This window comes from Myxine glutinosa, chromosome 2 (genome assembly GCF_964187855.1).
Source record: "Myxine glutinosa chromosome 2, kmMyxGlut1.1, whole genome shotgun sequence".
Taxonomy (NCBI): domain Eukaryota; kingdom Metazoa; phylum Chordata; class Myxini; order Myxiniformes; family Myxinidae; genus Myxine; species Myxine glutinosa.
In genome coordinates this window covers 146,373,963-146,390,770 of record NC_136262.1, presented here as the reverse complement: position 1 = coordinate 146,390,770, position 16,808 = coordinate 146,373,963, and positions in this window count along the sequence as shown.

Sequence of the window (16,808 nt, the reverse complement as noted above, 5' to 3'; positions counted from 1 at the left end):
AACCTCTGAAAGATGCCATCTCTTCGGTGGCAATGCACAAACCTCTGAAAGATGCCTTTCCTTCTGTGGCAATGCACAAACCTCTGAAAGATGCCATCTCTTCGGTGGCAATGCACAAACCTCTGAAAGATGCCTTTCCTTCGGTGGCAATGCACAAACTTCTGAAAGATGCCATCCCTTCGGTTGCAATGCACAAACCTCTGAAAGATGCCATCTCTTCGGTGGCAATGCACTAACCTCTGAAAGATGCCATCTCTTCGGTGGCAATGCACAAAACTCTGAAAGATGCCGTCTCTTCGGTGGCAATGCACTAACCTCTGAAAGATGCCATCCCTTCGGTGGCAATGCAGTAACCTCTGAAAGATGCCATCTCTTCGGTGGCAATGCACAAACCTCTGAAAGATGCCATCTCTTCGGTGGCAATGCACTAACCTCTGAAAGATGCCATCTCTTCGGTGGCAATGCACAAACCTCTGAAAGATGCCATCTCTTCGGTGGCAATGCACAAACCTCTGAAAGATGCCATCTCTTCGGTGGCAATGCACAAACCTGAAAGATGCCTTCCCTTCGGTGGAAATGCACAAACCTCTGAAAGATGCCATCCCTTCAGTGGAAATGCACAAACCTCTGAAAGATGCCATCCCTTGAGGGGAAATGCACAAACCTCTGAAAGATGCCATCCCTTCGGTGGCAATGCACAAACCTCTGAAAGATGCCGTCCCTTCGGTGGCAATGCACAAACCTCTGAAAGATGCCGTCCCTTCGGTGGCAATGCACAAACCTCTGAAAGATGCCGTCCCTTCAGTGGAAATGCACTAACCTCTGAAAGATGCCGTCCCTTCAGTGGAAATGCACAAACTTATGAAAGATGCCGTCTCTTCAGTGGCAATGCACAAACCTCTGAAAGATGCCATCCCTTAAGTGGAAATGCACAAACCTCTGAAAGATGCCGTCCCTTCAGTGGAAATGCACTAACCTCTGAAAGATGCCGTCCCTTCAGTGGCAATGCACAAACCTCTGAAAGATGCCGTCCCTTCAGTGGAAATGCACTAACCTCTGAAAGATGCCGTCCCTTCAGTGGCAATGCACAAACCTCTGAAAGATGCCATCCCTTCGGTGGCAATGCACAAACCTCTGAAAGATACCATCTCTTCGGTGGGAATGCACAAACCTCTGAAAGATGCCATCTCTTCGGTGGCAATGCACAAACCTCTGAAAGATGCCATCTCTTCGGTGGCAATGCACAAACCTCTGAAAGATGCCGTCCCTTCGGTGGCAATGCACAATCCTCTGAAAGATGCCGTCTCTTCAGTGGCAATGCACAAACCTCTGAAAGATGCCGTCCCTTCAGTGGAAATGCACTAACCTCTGAAAGATGCCATCCCTTCAGTGGAAATGCACAAACCTCTGAAAGATGCCGTCCCTTCAGTGGAAATGCACTAACCTCTGAAAGATGCCGTCCCTTCAGTGGCAATGCACAAACCTCTGATAGATGCCATCTCTTCGGTGGCAATGCACAAACCTCTGAAAGATGCCATAACTTCGGTGGAAATGCACAAACCTCTGAAAGATGCCACCTCTTCGGTGGCAATGCACAAACCTCTGAAAGATGCCATCCCTTCGGTGGCAATGCACAAACCTCTGAAAGATGCCATCTCTTCGGTGGCAATGCACAAACCTCTGAAAGATGCCATCTCTTCGGTGGCAATGCACTAACCTCTGAAAGATGCCATCTCTTCGGTGGCAATGCACAAACCTCTGAAAGATGCCGTCTCTTCGGTGGCAATGCACTAACCTCTGAAAGATGCCATCCCTTCGGTGGCAATGCAGTAACCTCTGAAAGATGCCATCTCTTCGGTGGCAATGTACAAACCTCTGAAAGATGCCATCTCTTCGGTGGCAATGCACTAACCTCTGAAAGATGCCATCTCTTCGGTGGCAATGCACAAACCTCTGAAAGATGCCATCTATTCGGTGGCAATGCACAAACCTCTGAAAGATGCCATCTCTTCGGTGGCAATGCACAAACCTGAAAGATGCCTTCCCTTCGGTGGAAATGCACAAACCTCTGAAAGATGCCATCCCTTCAGTGGAAATGCACAAACCTCTGAAAGATGCCATCCCTTGAGGGGAAATGCACAAACCTCTGAAAGATGCCATCCCTTCGGTGGCAATGCACAAACCTCTGAAAGATGCCGTCCCTTCGGTGGCAATGCACAAACCTCTGAAAGATTCCGTCCCTTCGGTGGCAATGCACAAACCTCTGAAAGATGCCGTCCCTTCAGTGGAAATGCACTAACCTCTGAAAGATTCCGTCCCTTCAGTGGAAATGCACAAACTTCTGAAAGATGCCGTCTCTTCAGTGGCAATGCACAAACCTCTGAAAGATGCCATCCCTTCAGTGGAAATGCACAAACCTCTGAAAGATGCCGTCCCTTCAGTGGAAATGCACTAACCTCTGAAAGATGCCGTCCCTTCAGTGGCAATGCACAAACCTCTGAAAGATGCCGTCCCTTCAGTGGAAATGCACTAACCTCTGAAAGATGCCGTCCCTTCAGTGGCAATGCACAAACCTCTGAAAGATGCCATCCCTTCGGTGGCAATGCACAAACCTCTGAAAGATGCCATCTCTTCGGTGGGAATGCACAAACCTCTGAAAGATGCCATCTCTTCGGTGGCAATGCACAAACCTCTGAAAGATGCCATCTCTTCGGTGGCAATGCACAAACCTCTGAAAGATGCCGTCCCTTCGGTGGCAATGCACAAACCTCTGAAAGATGCCGTCTCTTCGGTGGCAATGCACAAACCTCTGAAAGATTCCATCTCTTCGGTGGCAATGCACAAACCTCTGAAAGATGCCGTCTCTTCGTTGGCAATGCACAAACCTCTGAAAGATGCCATCTCTTCGGTGGCAATGCACAAACCTCTAAAAGATGCCGTCTCTTCGGTGACAATGCACTATCCTCTGAAAGATGCCATCCCTTCGGTGGCAATGCACAAACCTCTGAAAGATGCCATCTCTTCGGTGGCAATGCACAAACCTCTGAAAGATGCCATCTCTTCGGTGGCAATGCACAAAACTCTGAAAGATGCCTTTCCTTCGGTGGCAATGCACAAACTTCTGAAAGATGCCATCCCTTCGGTGGCAATGCACAAACCTCTGAAAGATGCCGTCCCTTCAGTGGAAATGCACAAACATCTGAAAGATGCCGTCCCTTCAGTGGCAATGCACAAACCTCTGAAAGATGCCTTCCCTTCAGGGGCAATGCACAAAACTCTGAAAGATGCCGTCCCTTCAGGGGCAATGCACAAACCTCTGAAAGATGCCGTCCCTTCAGTGGAAATGCACTAACCTCTGAAAGATGCCGTCTCTTCAGTGGCAATGCACAAACCTCTGAAAGATGCCATCCCTTCAGTGGAAATGCACAAACCTCTGAAAGATGCCGTCCCTTCAGTGGAAATGCACTAACCTCTGAAAGATGCCGTCCCTTCAGTGGCAATGCACAAACCTCTGAAAGATGCCATCCCTTCGGTGGCAATGCACAAACCTCTGATAGATGCCATCTCTTCGGTGGCAATGCACAAACCTCTGAAAGATTCCATCACTTCGGTGGCAATGCACAAACCTCTGAAAGATGCCACCTCTTCGGTGGCAATGCACAAACCTCTGAAAGATGCCATCCCTTCGGTTGAAATGCACAAACCTCTGAAAGATGCCACCTCTTCGGTGGCAATGCACAAACCTCTGAAAGATGCCATCACTTCGGTGGAAATGCACAAACCTCTGAAAGATGCCACCTCTTCGGTGGCAATGCACAAACCTCTGAAAGATGCCATCCCTTCGGTGGCAAGGCACAAACCTCTGAAAGATGCCATCTCTTCGGTGGCAATGCACAAACCTCTGAAAGATGCCATCCCTTAAGTGGAAATGCACAAACCTCTGAAAGATGCCGTCCCTTCAGTGGAAATGCACTAACCTCTGAAAGATGCCGTCCCTTCAGTGGCAATGCACAAACCTCTGAAAGATGCCGTCCCTTCAGTGGAAATGCACTAACCTCTGAAAGATGCCGTCCCTTCAGTGGCAATGCACAAACCTCTGAAAGATGCCATCCCTTCGGTGGCAATGCACAAACCTCTGAAAGATACCATCTCTTCGGTGGGAATGCACAAACCTCTGAAAGATGCCATCTCTTCGGTGGCAATGCACAAACCTCTGAAAGATGCCATCTCTTCGGTGGCAATGCACAAACCTCTGAAAGATGCCGTCCCTTCGGTGGCAATGCACAAACCTCTGAAAGATGCCGTCTCTTCAGTGGCAATGCACAAACCTCTGAAAGATGCCGTCCCTTCAGTGGAAATGCACTAACCTCTGAAAGATGCCATCCCTTCAGTGGAAATGCACAAACCTCTGAAAGATGCCGTCCCTTCAGTGGAAATGCACTAACCTCTGAAAGATGCCGTCCCTTCAGTGGCAATGCACAAACCTCTGATAGATGCCATCTCTTCGGTGGCAATGCACAAACCTCTGAAAGATGCCATCACTTCGGTGGAAATGCACAAACCTCTGAAAGATGCCACCTCTTCGGTGGCAATGCACAAACCTCTGAAAGATGCCATCCCTTCGGTGGCAATGCACAAACCTCTGAAAGATGCCATCTCTTCGGTGGCAATGCACAAACCTCTGAAAGATGCCATCTCTTCGGTGGCAATGCACAAACCTCTGAAAGATGCCGTCCCTTCGGTGGCAATGCACAAACCTCTGAAAAATGCCGTCTCTTCGGTGGCAATGCACAAACCTCTGAAAGATGCCATCTCTTCGGTGGCAATGCACAAACCTCTGAAAGATGCCGTCTCTTCGGTGGCAATGCACAAACCTCTGAAAGATGCCATCTCTTCGGTGGCAATGCACAAACCTCTGAAAGATGCCGTCTCTTCGGTGGCAATGCACTAACCTCTGAAAGATGCCATCTCTTCGGTGGCAATGCACAAACCTCTGAAAGATGTCGTCTCTTCGGTGGCAATGCACTAACCTCTGAAAGATGCCGTCTCTTCGGTGGCAATGCACTAACCTCTGAAAGATTCCATCCCTTCGGTGGCAATGCACTAACCTCTGAAAGATTCCATCCCTTCGGTGGCAATGCACTAACCTCTGAAAGATGCCATCTCTTCAGTGGCAATGCACAAACCTCTGAAAGATGCCATCTCTTCGGTGGCAATGCACAAACCTCTGAAAGATGCCTTTCCTTCTGTGGCAATGCACAAACCTCTGAAAGATGCCATCTCTTCGGTGGCAATGCACAAACCTCTGAAAGATGCCTTTCCTTCGGTGGCAATGCACAAACTTCTGAAAGATGCCATCCCTTCGGTTGCAATGCACAAACCTCTGAAAGATGCCATCTCTTCGGTGGCAATGCACTAACCTCTGAAAGATGCCATCTCTTCGGTGGCAATGCACAAAACTCTGAAAGATGCCGTCTCTTCGGTGGCAATGCACTAACCTCTGAAACATGCCATTCCTTCGGTGGCAATGCAGTAACCTCTGAAAGATGCCATCTCTTCGGTGGCAATGCACAAACCTCTGAAAGATGCCATCTCTTCGGTGGCAATGCACTAACCTCTGAAAGATGCCATCTCTTCGGTGGCAATGCACAAACCTCTGAAAGATGCCATCTCTTCGGTGGCAATGCACAAACCTCTGAAAGATGCCATCTCTTCGGTGGCAATGCACAAACCTGAAAGATGCCTTCCCTTCGGTGGAAATGCACAAACCTCTGAAAGATGCCATCCCTTCAGTGGAAATGCACAAACCTCTGAAAGATGCCATCCCTTGAGGGGAAATGCACAAACCTCTGAAAGATGCCATCCCTTCGGTGGCAATGCACAAACCTCTGAAAGATGCCGTCCCTTCGGTGGCAATGCACAAACCTCTGAAAGATGCCGTCCCTTCGGTGGCAATGCACAAACCTCTGAAAGATGCCGTCCCTTCAGTGGAAATGCACTAACCTCTGAAAGATGCCGTCCCTTCAGTGGAAATGCACAAACTTATGAAAGATGCCGTCTCTTCAGTGGCAATGCACAAACCTCTGAAAGATGCCATCCCTTAAGTGGAAATGCACAAACCTCTGAAAGATGCCGTCCTTTCAGTGGAAATGCACTAACCTCTGAAAGATGCCGTCCCTTCAGTGGCAATGCACAAACCTCTGAAAGATGCCGTCCCTTCAGTGGAAATGCACTAACCTCTGAAAGATGCCGTCCCTTCAGTGGCAATGCACAAACCTCTGAAAGATGCCATCCCTTCGGTGGCAATGCACAAACCTCTGAAAGATACCATCTCTTCGGTGGGAATGCACAAACCTCTGAAAGATGCCATCTCTTCGGTGGCAATGCACAAACCTCTGACAGATGCCATCTCTTCGGTGGCAATGCACAAACCTCTGAAAGATGCCGTCCCTTCGGTGGCAATGCACAATCCTCTGAAAGATGCCGTCTCTTCAGTGGCAATGCACAAACCTCTGAAAGATGCCGTCCCTTCAGTGGAAATGCACTAACCTCTGAAAGATGCCATCCCTTCAGTGGAAATGCACAAACCTCTGAAAGATGCCGTCCCTTCAGTGGAAATGCACTAACCTCTGAAAGATGCCGTCCCTTCAGTGGCAATGCACAAACCTCTGATAGATGCCATCTCTTCGGTGGAAATGCACAAACCTCTGAAAGATGCCATCACTTCGGTGGAAATGCACAAACCTCTGAAAGATGCCACCTCTTCAGTGGCAATGCACAAACCTCTGAAAGATGCCATCCCTTCGGTGGCAATGCACAAACCTCTGAAAGATGCCATCTCTTCGGTGGCAATGCACAAACCTCTGAAAGATGCCATCTCTTCGGTGGCAATGCACTAACCTCTGAAAGATGCCATCTCTTCGGTGGCAATGCACAAACCTCTGAAAGATGCCGTCTCTTCGGTGGCAATGCACTAACCTCTGAAAGATGCCATCCCTTCGGTGGCAATGCAGTAACCTCTGAAAGATGCCATCTCTTCGGTGGCAATGTACAAACCTCTGAAAGATGCCATCTCTTCGGTGGCAATGCACTAACCTCTGAAAGATGCCATCTCTTCGGTGGCAATGCACAAACCTCTGAAAGATGCCATCTCTTCGGTGGCAATGCACAAACCTCTGAAAGATGCCATCTCTTCGGTGGCAATGCACAAACCTGAAAGATGCCTTCCCTTCGGTGGAAATGCACAAACCTCTGAAAGATGCCATCCCTTCAGTGGAAATGCACAAACCTCTGAAAGATGCCATCCCTTGAGGGGAAATGCACAAACCTCTGAAAGATGCCATCCCTTCGGTGGCAATGCACAAACCTCTGAAAGATGCCGTCCCTTCGGTGGCAATGCACAAACCTCTGAAAGATGCCGTCCCTTCGGTGGCAATGCACAAACCTCTGAAAGATGCCGTCCCTTCAGTGGAAATGCACTAACCTCTGAAAGATTCCGTCCCTTCAGTGGAAATGCACAAACTTCTGAAAGATGCCGTCTCTTCAGTGGCAATGCACAAACCTCTGAAAGATGCCATCCCTTCAGTGGAAATGCACAAACCTCTGAAAGATGCCGTCCCTTCAGTGGAAATGCACTAACCTCTGAAAGATGCCGTCCCTTCAGTGGCAATGCACAAACCTCTGAAAGATGCCGTCCCTTCAGTGGAAATGCACTAACCTCTGAAAGATGCCGTCCCTTCAGTGGCAATGCACAAACCTCTGAAAGATGCCATCCCTTCGGTGGCAATGCACAAACCTCTGAAAGATGCCATCTCTTCGGTGGGAATGCACAAACCTCTGAAAGATGCCATCTCTTCGGTGGCAATGCACAAACCTCTGAAAGATGCCATCTCTTCGGTGGCAATGCACAAACCTCTGAAAGATGCCGTCCCTTCGGTGGCAATGCACAAACCTCTGAAAGATGCCGTCTCTTCGGTGGCAATGCACAAACCTCTGAAAGATTCCATCTCTTCGGTGGCAATGCACAAACCTCTGAAAGATGCCGTCTCTTCGTTGGCAATGCACAAACCTCTGAAAGATGCCATCTCTTCGGTGGCAATGCACAAACCTCTAAAAGATGCCGTCTCTTCGGTGACAATGCACTAACCTCTGAAAGATGCCATCCCTTCGGTGGCAATGCACAAACCTCTGAAAGATGCCATCTCTTCGGTGGCAATGCACAAACCTCTGAAAGATGCCATCTCTTCGGTGGCAATGCACAAAACTCTGAAAGATGCCTTTCCTTCGGTGGCAATGCACAAACTTCTGAAAGATGCCATCCCTTCGGTGGCAATGCACAAACCTCTGAAAGATGCCGTCCCTTCAGTGGAAATGCACAAACATCTGAAAGATGCCGTCCCTTCAGTGGCAATGCACAAACCTCTGAAAGATGCCTTCCCTTAAGGGGCAAAGCACAAAACTCTGAAAGATGCCGTCCCTTCAGGGGCAATGCACAAACCTCTGAAAGATGCCGTCCCTTCAGTGGAAATGCACTAACCTCTGAAAGATGCCGTCTCTTCAGTGGCAATGCACAAACCTCTGAAAGATGCCATCCCTTCAGTGGAAATGCACAAACCTCTGAAAGATGCCGTCCCTTCAGTGGAAATGCACTAACCTCTGAAAGATGCCGTCCCTTCAGTGGCAATGCACAAACCTCTGAAAGATGCCATCCCTTCGGTGGCAATGCACAAACCTCTGATAGATGCCATCTCTTGGGTGGCAATGCACAAACCTCTGAAAGATTCCATCACTTCGGTGGAAATGCACAAACCTCTGAAAGATGCCACCTCTTCGGTGGCAATGCACAAACCTCTGAAAGATGCCATCCCTTCGGTTGAAATGCACAAACCTCTGAAAGATGCCACCTCTTCGGTGGCAATGCACAAACCTCTGAAAGATGCCATCACTTCGGTGGAAATGCACAAACCTCTGAAAGATGCCACCTCTTCGGTGGCAATGCACAAACCTCTGAAAGATGCCGTCCCTTCAGTGGAAATGCACAAACCTCTGAAAGATGCCGTCCCTTCAGTGGCAATGCACAAACCTCTGAAAGATGCCATCCCTTCGGTGGCAATGCACAAACCTCTGAAAGATGCCATCTCTTCGGTGGGAATGCACAAACCTCTGAAAGATGCCATCTCTTCGGTGGCAATGCACAAACCTCTGAAAGATGCCATCTCTTCGGTGGCAATGCACAAACCTCTGAAAGATGCCGTCCCTTCGGTGGCAATGCACAAACCTCTGAAAGATGCCGTCTCTTCGGTGGCAATGCACAAACCTCTGAAAGATTCCATCTCTTCGGTGGCAATGCACAAACCTCTGAAAGATGCCGTCTCTTCGTTGGCAATGCACAAACCTCTGAAAGATGCCATCTCTTCGGTGGCAATGCACAAACCTCTAAAAGATGCCGTCTCTTCGGTGACAATGCACTAACCTCTGAAAGATGCCATCCCTTCGGTGGCAATGCACAAACCTCTGAAAGATGCCATCTCTTCGGTGGCAATGCACAAACCTCTGAAAGATGCCATCTCTTCGGTGGCAATGCACAAAACTCTGAAAGATGCCTTTCCTTCGGTGGCAATGCACAAACTTCTGAAAGATGCCATCCCTTCGGTGGCAATGCACAAACCTCTGAAAGATGCCGTCCCTTCAGTGGAAATGCACAAACATCTGAAAGATGCCGTCCCTTCAGTGGCAATGCACAAACCTCTGAAAGATGCCTTCCCTTAAGGGGCAATGCACAAAACTCTGAAAGATGCCGTCCCTTCAGGGGCAATGCACAAACCTCTGAAAGATGCCGTCCCTTCAGTGGAAATGCACTAACCTCTGAAAGATGCCGTCTCTTCAGTGGCAATGCACAAACCTCTGAAAGATGCCATCCCTTCAGTGGAAATGCACAAACCTCTGAAAGATGCCGTCCCTTCAGTGGAAATGCACTAACCTCTGAAAGATGCCGTCCCTTCAGTGGCAATGCACAAACCTCTGAAAGATGCCATCCCTTCGGTGGCAATGCACAAACCTCTGATAGATGCCATCTCTTCGGTGGCAATGCACAAACCTCTGAAAGATTCCATCACTTCGGTGGAAATGCACAAACCTCTGAAAGATGCCACCTCTTCGGTGGCAATGCACAAACCTCTGAAAGATGCCATCCCTTCGGTTGAAATGCACAAACCTCTGAAAGATGCCACCTCTTCGGTGGCAATGCACAAACCTCTGAAAGATGCCATCACTTCGGTGGAAATGCACAAACCTCTGAAAGATGCCACCTCTTCGGTGGCAATGCACAAACCTCTGAAAGATGCCATCCCTTCGGTGGCAATGCACAAACCTCTGAAAGATGCCATCTCTTCGGTGGCAATGCACAAACCTCTGAAAGATGCCATCACTTCGGTGGAAATGCACAAACCTCTGAAAGATGCCACCTCTTCGGTGGCAATGCACAAACCTCTGAAAGATGCCATCCCTTCGGTGGCAATGCACAAACCTCTGAAAGATGCCATCTCTTCGGTGGCAATGCACAAACCTCTGAAAGATGCCATCCCTTAAGTGGAAATGCACAAACCTCTGAAAGATGCCGTCCCTTCAGTGGAAATGCACTAACCTCTGAAAGATGCCGTCCCTTCAGTGGCAATGCACAAACCTCTGAAAGATGCCGTCCCTTCAGTGGAAATGCACTATCCTCTGAAAGATGCCGTCCCTTCAGTGGCAATGCACAAACCTCTGAAAGATGCCATCCCTTCGGTGGCAATGCACAAACCTCTGAAAGATACCATCTCTTCGGTGGGAATGCACAAACCTCTGAAAGATGCCATCTCTTCGGTGGCAATGCACAAACCTCTGAAAGATGCCATCTCTTCGGTGGCAATGCACAAACCTCTGAAAGATGCCGTCCCTTCGGTGGCAATGCACAAACCTCTGAAAGATGCCGTCTCTTCAGTGGCAATGCACAAACCTCTGAAAGATGCCGTCCCTTCAGTGGAAATGCACTAACCTCTGAAAGATGCCATCCCTTCAGTGGAAATGCACAAACCTCTGAAAGATGCCGTCCCTTCAGTGGAAATGCACTAACCTCTGAAAGATGCCGTCCCTTCAGTGGCAATGCACAAACCTCTGATAGATGCCATCTCTTCGGTGGCAATGCACAAACCTCTGAAAGATGCCATCACTTCGGTGGAAATGCACAAACCTCTGAAAGATGCCACCTCTTCGGTGGCAATGCACAAACCTCTGAAAGATGCCATCCCTTCGGTGGCAATGCACAAACCTCTGAAAGATGCCATCTCTTCGGTGGCAATGCACAAACCTCTGAAAGATGCCATCTCTTCGGTGGCAATGCACTAACCTCTGAAAGATGCCATCTCTTCGGTGGCAATGCACAAACCTCTGAAAGATGCCGTCTCTTCGGTGGCAATGCACTAACCTCTGAAAGATGCCATCCCTTCGGTGGCAATGCACAAACCTCTGAAAGATGCCATCTCTTCGGTGGCAATGCACAAACCTGAAAGATGCCTTCCCTTCGGTGGAAATGCACAAACCTCTGAAAGATGCCATCCCTTCAGTGGAAATGCACAAACCTCTGAAAGATGCCATCCCTTGAGGGGAAATGCACAAACCTCTGAAAGATGCCATCCCTTCGGTGGCAATGCACAAACCTCTGAAAGATGCCGTCCCTTCGGTGGCAATGCACAAACCTCTGAAAGATGCCGTCCCTTCGGTGGCAATGCACAAACCTCTGAAAGATGCCGTCCCTTCAGTGGAAATGCACTAACCTCTGAAAGATTCCGTCCCTTCAGTGGAAATGCACAAACTTCTGAAAGATGCCGTCTCTTCAGTGGCAATGCACAAACCTCTGAAAGATGCCATCCCTTCAGTGGAAATGCACAAACCTCTGAAAGATGCCGTCCCTTCAGTGGAAATGCACTAACCTCTGAAAGATGCCGTCCCTTCAGTGGCAATGCACAAACCTCTGAAAGATGCCGTCCCTTCAGTGGAAATGCACTAACCTCTGAAAGATGCCGTCCCTTCAGTGGCAATGCACAAACCTCTGAAAGATGCCATCCCTTCGGTGGCAATGCACAAACCTCTGAAAGATGCCATCTCTTCGGTGGGAATGCACAAACCTCTGAAAGATGCCATCTCTTCGGTGGCAATGCACAAACCTCTGAAAGATGCCATCTCTTCGGTGGCAATGCACAAACCTCTGAAAGATGCCGTCCCTTCAGTGGAAATGCACTAACCTCTGAAAGATGCCATCCCTTCAGTGGAAATGCACAAACCTCTGAAAGATGCCGTCCCTTCAGTGGAAATGCACTAACCTCTGAAAGATGCCGTCCCTTCAGTGGCAATGCACAAACCTCTGATAGATGCCATCTCTTCGGTGGAAATGCACAAACCTCTGAAAGATGCCATCACTTCGGTGGAAATGCACAAACCTCTGAAAGATGCCACCTCTTCGGTGGCAATGCACAAACCTCTGAAAGATGCCATCCCTTCGGTGGCAATGCACAAACCTCTGAAAGATGCCATCTCTTCGGTGGCAATGCACAAACCTCTGAAAGATGCCATCTCTTCGGTGGCAATGCACTAACCTCTGAAAGATGCCTTTCCTTCGGTGGCAATGCACAAACTTCTGAAAGATGCCATCCCTTCGGTGGCAATGCACAAACCTCTGAAAGATGCCGTCCCTTCAGTGGAAATGCACAAACATCTGAAAGATGCCGTCCCTTCAGTGGCAATGCACAAACCTCTGAAAGATGCCTTCCCTTCAGGGGCAATGCACAAAACTCTGAAAGATGCCGTCCCTTCAGGGGCAATGCACAAACCTCTGAAAGATGCCGTCCCTTCAGTGGAAATGCACTAACCTCTGAAAGATGCCGTCTCTTCAGTGGCAATGCACAAACCTCTGAAAGATGCCATCCCTTCAGTGGAAATGCACAAACCTCTGAAAGATGCCGTCCCTTCAGTGGAAATGCACTAACCTCTGAAAGATGCCGTCCCTTCAGTGGCAATGCACAAACCTCTGAAAGATGCCATCCCTTCGGTGGCAATGCACAAACCTCTGATAGATGCCATCTCTTCGGTGGCAATGCACAAACCTCTGAAAGATTCCATCACTTCGGTGGAAATGCACAAACCTCTGAAAGATGCCACCTCTTCGGTGGCAATGCACAAACCTCTGAAAGATGCCATCCCTTCGGTTGAAATGCACAAACCTCTGAAAGATGCCACCTCTTCGGTGGCAATGCACAAACCTCTGAAAGATGCCATCACTTCGGTGGAAATGCACAAACCTCTGAAAGATGCCACCTCTTCGGTGGCAATGCACAAACCTCTGAAAGATGCCATCCCTTCGGTGGCAATGCACAAACCTCTGAAAGATGCCATCTCTTCGGTGGCAATGCACAAACCTCTGAAAGATGCCATTACTTCGGTGGAAATGCACAAACCTCTGAAAGATGCCACCTCTTCGGTGGCAATGCACAAACCTCTGAAAGATGCCATCCCTTCGGTGGCAATGCACAAACCTCTGAAAGATGCCATCTCTTCGGTGGCAATGCACAAACCTCTGAAAGATGCCATCCCTTAAGTGGAAATGCACAAACCTCTGAAAGATGCCGTCCCTTCAGTGGAAATGCACTAACCTCTGAAAGATGCCGTCCCTTCAGTGGCAATGCACAAACCTCTGAAAGATGCCGTCCCTTCAGTGGAAATGCACTATCCTCTGAAAGATGCCGTCCCTTCAGTGGCAATGCACAAACCTCTGAAAGATGCCATCCCTTCGGTGGCAATGCACAAACCTCTGAAAGATACCATCTCTTCGGTGGGAATGCACAAACCTCTGAAAGATGCCATCTCTTCGGTGGCAATGCACAAACCTCTGAAAGATGCCATCTCTTCGGTGGCAATGCACAAACCTCTGAAAGATGCCGTCCCTTCGGTGGCAATGCACAAACCTCTGAAAGATGCCGTCTCTTCAGTGGCAATGCACAAACCTCTGAAAGATGCCGTCCCTTCAGTGGAAATGCACTAACCTCTGAAAGATGCCATCCCTTCAGTGGAAATGCACAAACCTCTGAAAGATGCCGTCCCTTCAGTGGAAATGCACTAACCTCTGAAAGATGCCATCCCTTCGGTGGCAATGCACAAACCTCTGAAAGATGCCATCCCTTCGGTGGCAATGCACAAACCTCTGAAAGATGCCGTCCCTTCGGTGGCAATGCACAAACCTCTGAAAGATGCCGTCCCTTCGGTGGCAATGCACAAACCTCTGAAAGATGCCGTCCCTTCAGTGGAAATGCACTAACCTCTGAAAGATTCCGTCCCTTCAGTGGAAATGCACAAACTTCTGAAAGATGCCGTCTCTTCAGTGGCAATGCACAAACCTCTGAAAGATGCCATCCCTTCAGTGGAAATGCACAAACCTCTGAAAGATGCCGTCCCTTCAGTGGAAATGCACTAACCTCTGAAAGATGCCGTCCCTTCAGTGGCAATGCACAAACCTCTGAAAGATGCCATCCCTTCGGTGGCAATGCACAAACCTCTGAAAGATGCCATCCCTTCGGTGGCAATGCACAAACCTCTGAAAGATGCCATCTCTTCGGTGGCAATGCACAAACCTCTGAAAGATGCCATCTCTTCGGTGGCAATGCACAAACCTCTGAAAGATGCCATCCCTTCGGTGGCAATGCACAAACCTCTGAAAGATGCCATCTCTTCGGTGGCAATGCACAAACCTCTGAAAGATGCCATCTCTTCGGTGGCAATGCACAAACCTCTGAAAGATGCCGTCCCTTCGGTGGCAATGCACAAACCTCTGAAAGATGCCGTCTCTTCAGTGGCAATGCACAAACCTCTGAAAGATGCCGTCCCTTCAGTGGAAATGCACTAACCTCTGAAAGATGCCATCCCTTCAGTGGAAATGCACAAACCTCTGAAAGATGCCGTCCCTTCAGTGGAAATGCACTAACCTCTGAAAGATGCCGTCCCTTCAGTGGCAATGCACAAACCTCTGATAGATGCCATCTCTTCGGTGGCAATGCACAAACCTCTGAAAGATGCCATCACTTCGGTGGAAATGCACAAACCTCTGAAAGATGCCACCTCTTCGGTGGCAATGCACAAACCTCTGAAAGATGCCATCCCTTCGGTGGCAATGCACAAACCTCTGAAAGATGCCATCTCTTCGGTGGCAATGCACAAACCTCTGAAAGATGCCATCTCTTCGGTGGCAATGCACTAACCTCTGAAAGATGCCATCTCTTCGGTGGCAATGCACAAACCTCTGAAAGATGCCGTCTCTTCGGTGGCAATGCACTAACCTCTGAAAGATGCCATCCCTTCGGTGGCAATGCAGTAACCTCTGAAAGATGCCATCTCTTCGGTGGCAATGTACAAACCTCTGAAAGATGCCATCTCTTCGGTGGCAATGCACTAACCTCTGAAAGATGCCATCTCTTCGGTGGCAATGCACAAACCTCTGAAAGATGCCATCTCTTCGGTGGCAATGCACAAACCTGAAAGATGCCTTCCCTTCGGTGGAAATGCACAAACCTCTGAAAGATGCCATCCCTTCAGTGGAAATGCACAAACCTCTGAAAGATGCCATCCCTTGAGGGGAAATGTACAAACCTCTGAAAGATGCCATCCCTTCGGTGGCAATGCACAAACCTCTGAAAGATGCCGTCCCTTCGGTGGCAATGCACAAACCTCTGAAAGATGCCCTCCCTTCGGTGGCAATGCACAAACCTCTGAAAGATGCCGTCCCTTCAGTGGAAATGCACTAACCTCTGAAAGATTCCGTCCCTTCAGTGGAAATGCACAAACTTCTGAAAGATGCCGTCTCTTCAGTGGCAATGCACAAACCTCTGAAAGATGCCATCCCTTCAGTGGAAATGCACAAACCTCTGAAAGATGCCGTCCCTTCAGTGGAAATGCACTAACCTCTGAAAGATGCCGTCCCTTCAGTGGCAATGCACAAACCTCTGAAAGATGCCGTCCCTTCAGTGGAAATGCACTAACCTCTGAAAGATGCCGTCCCTTCAGTGGCAATGCACAAACCTCTGAAAGATGCCGTCCCTTCAGTGGAAATGCACTAACCTCTGAAAGATGCCATCTCTTCGTTGGCAATGCACAAACCTCTGAAAGATGCCATCTCTTCGGTGGCAATGCACAAACCTCTAAAAGATCCCGTCTCTTCGGTGACAATGCACTAACCTCTGAAAGATGCCATCCCTTCGGTGGCAATGCACAAACCTCTGAAAGATGCCATCTCTTCGGTGGCAATGCACAAACCTCTGAAAGATGCCGTCCCTTCAGTGGAAATGCACTAACCTCTGAAAGATGCCGTCCCTTCAGTGGCAATGCACAAACCTCTGAAAGATGCCATCCCTTCGGTGGCAATGCACAAACCTCTGAAAGATACCATCTCTTCGGTGGGAATGCACAAACCTCTGAAAGATGCCATTTCTTCGGTGGCAATGCACAAACCTCTGAAAGATGCCGTCCCTTCGGTGGCAATGCACAAACCTCTGAAAGATGCCGTCTCTTCAGTGGCAATGCACAAACCTCTGAAAGATGCCGTCCCTTCAGTGGAAATGCACTAACCTCTGAAAGATGCCATCCCTTCAGTGGAAATGCACAAACCTCTGAAAGATGCCGTCCCTTCAGTGGAAATGCACTAACCTCTGAAAGATGCCGTCCCTTCAGTGGCAATGCACAAACCTCTGATAGATGCCATCTCTTCGGTGGCAATGCACAAACCTCTGAAA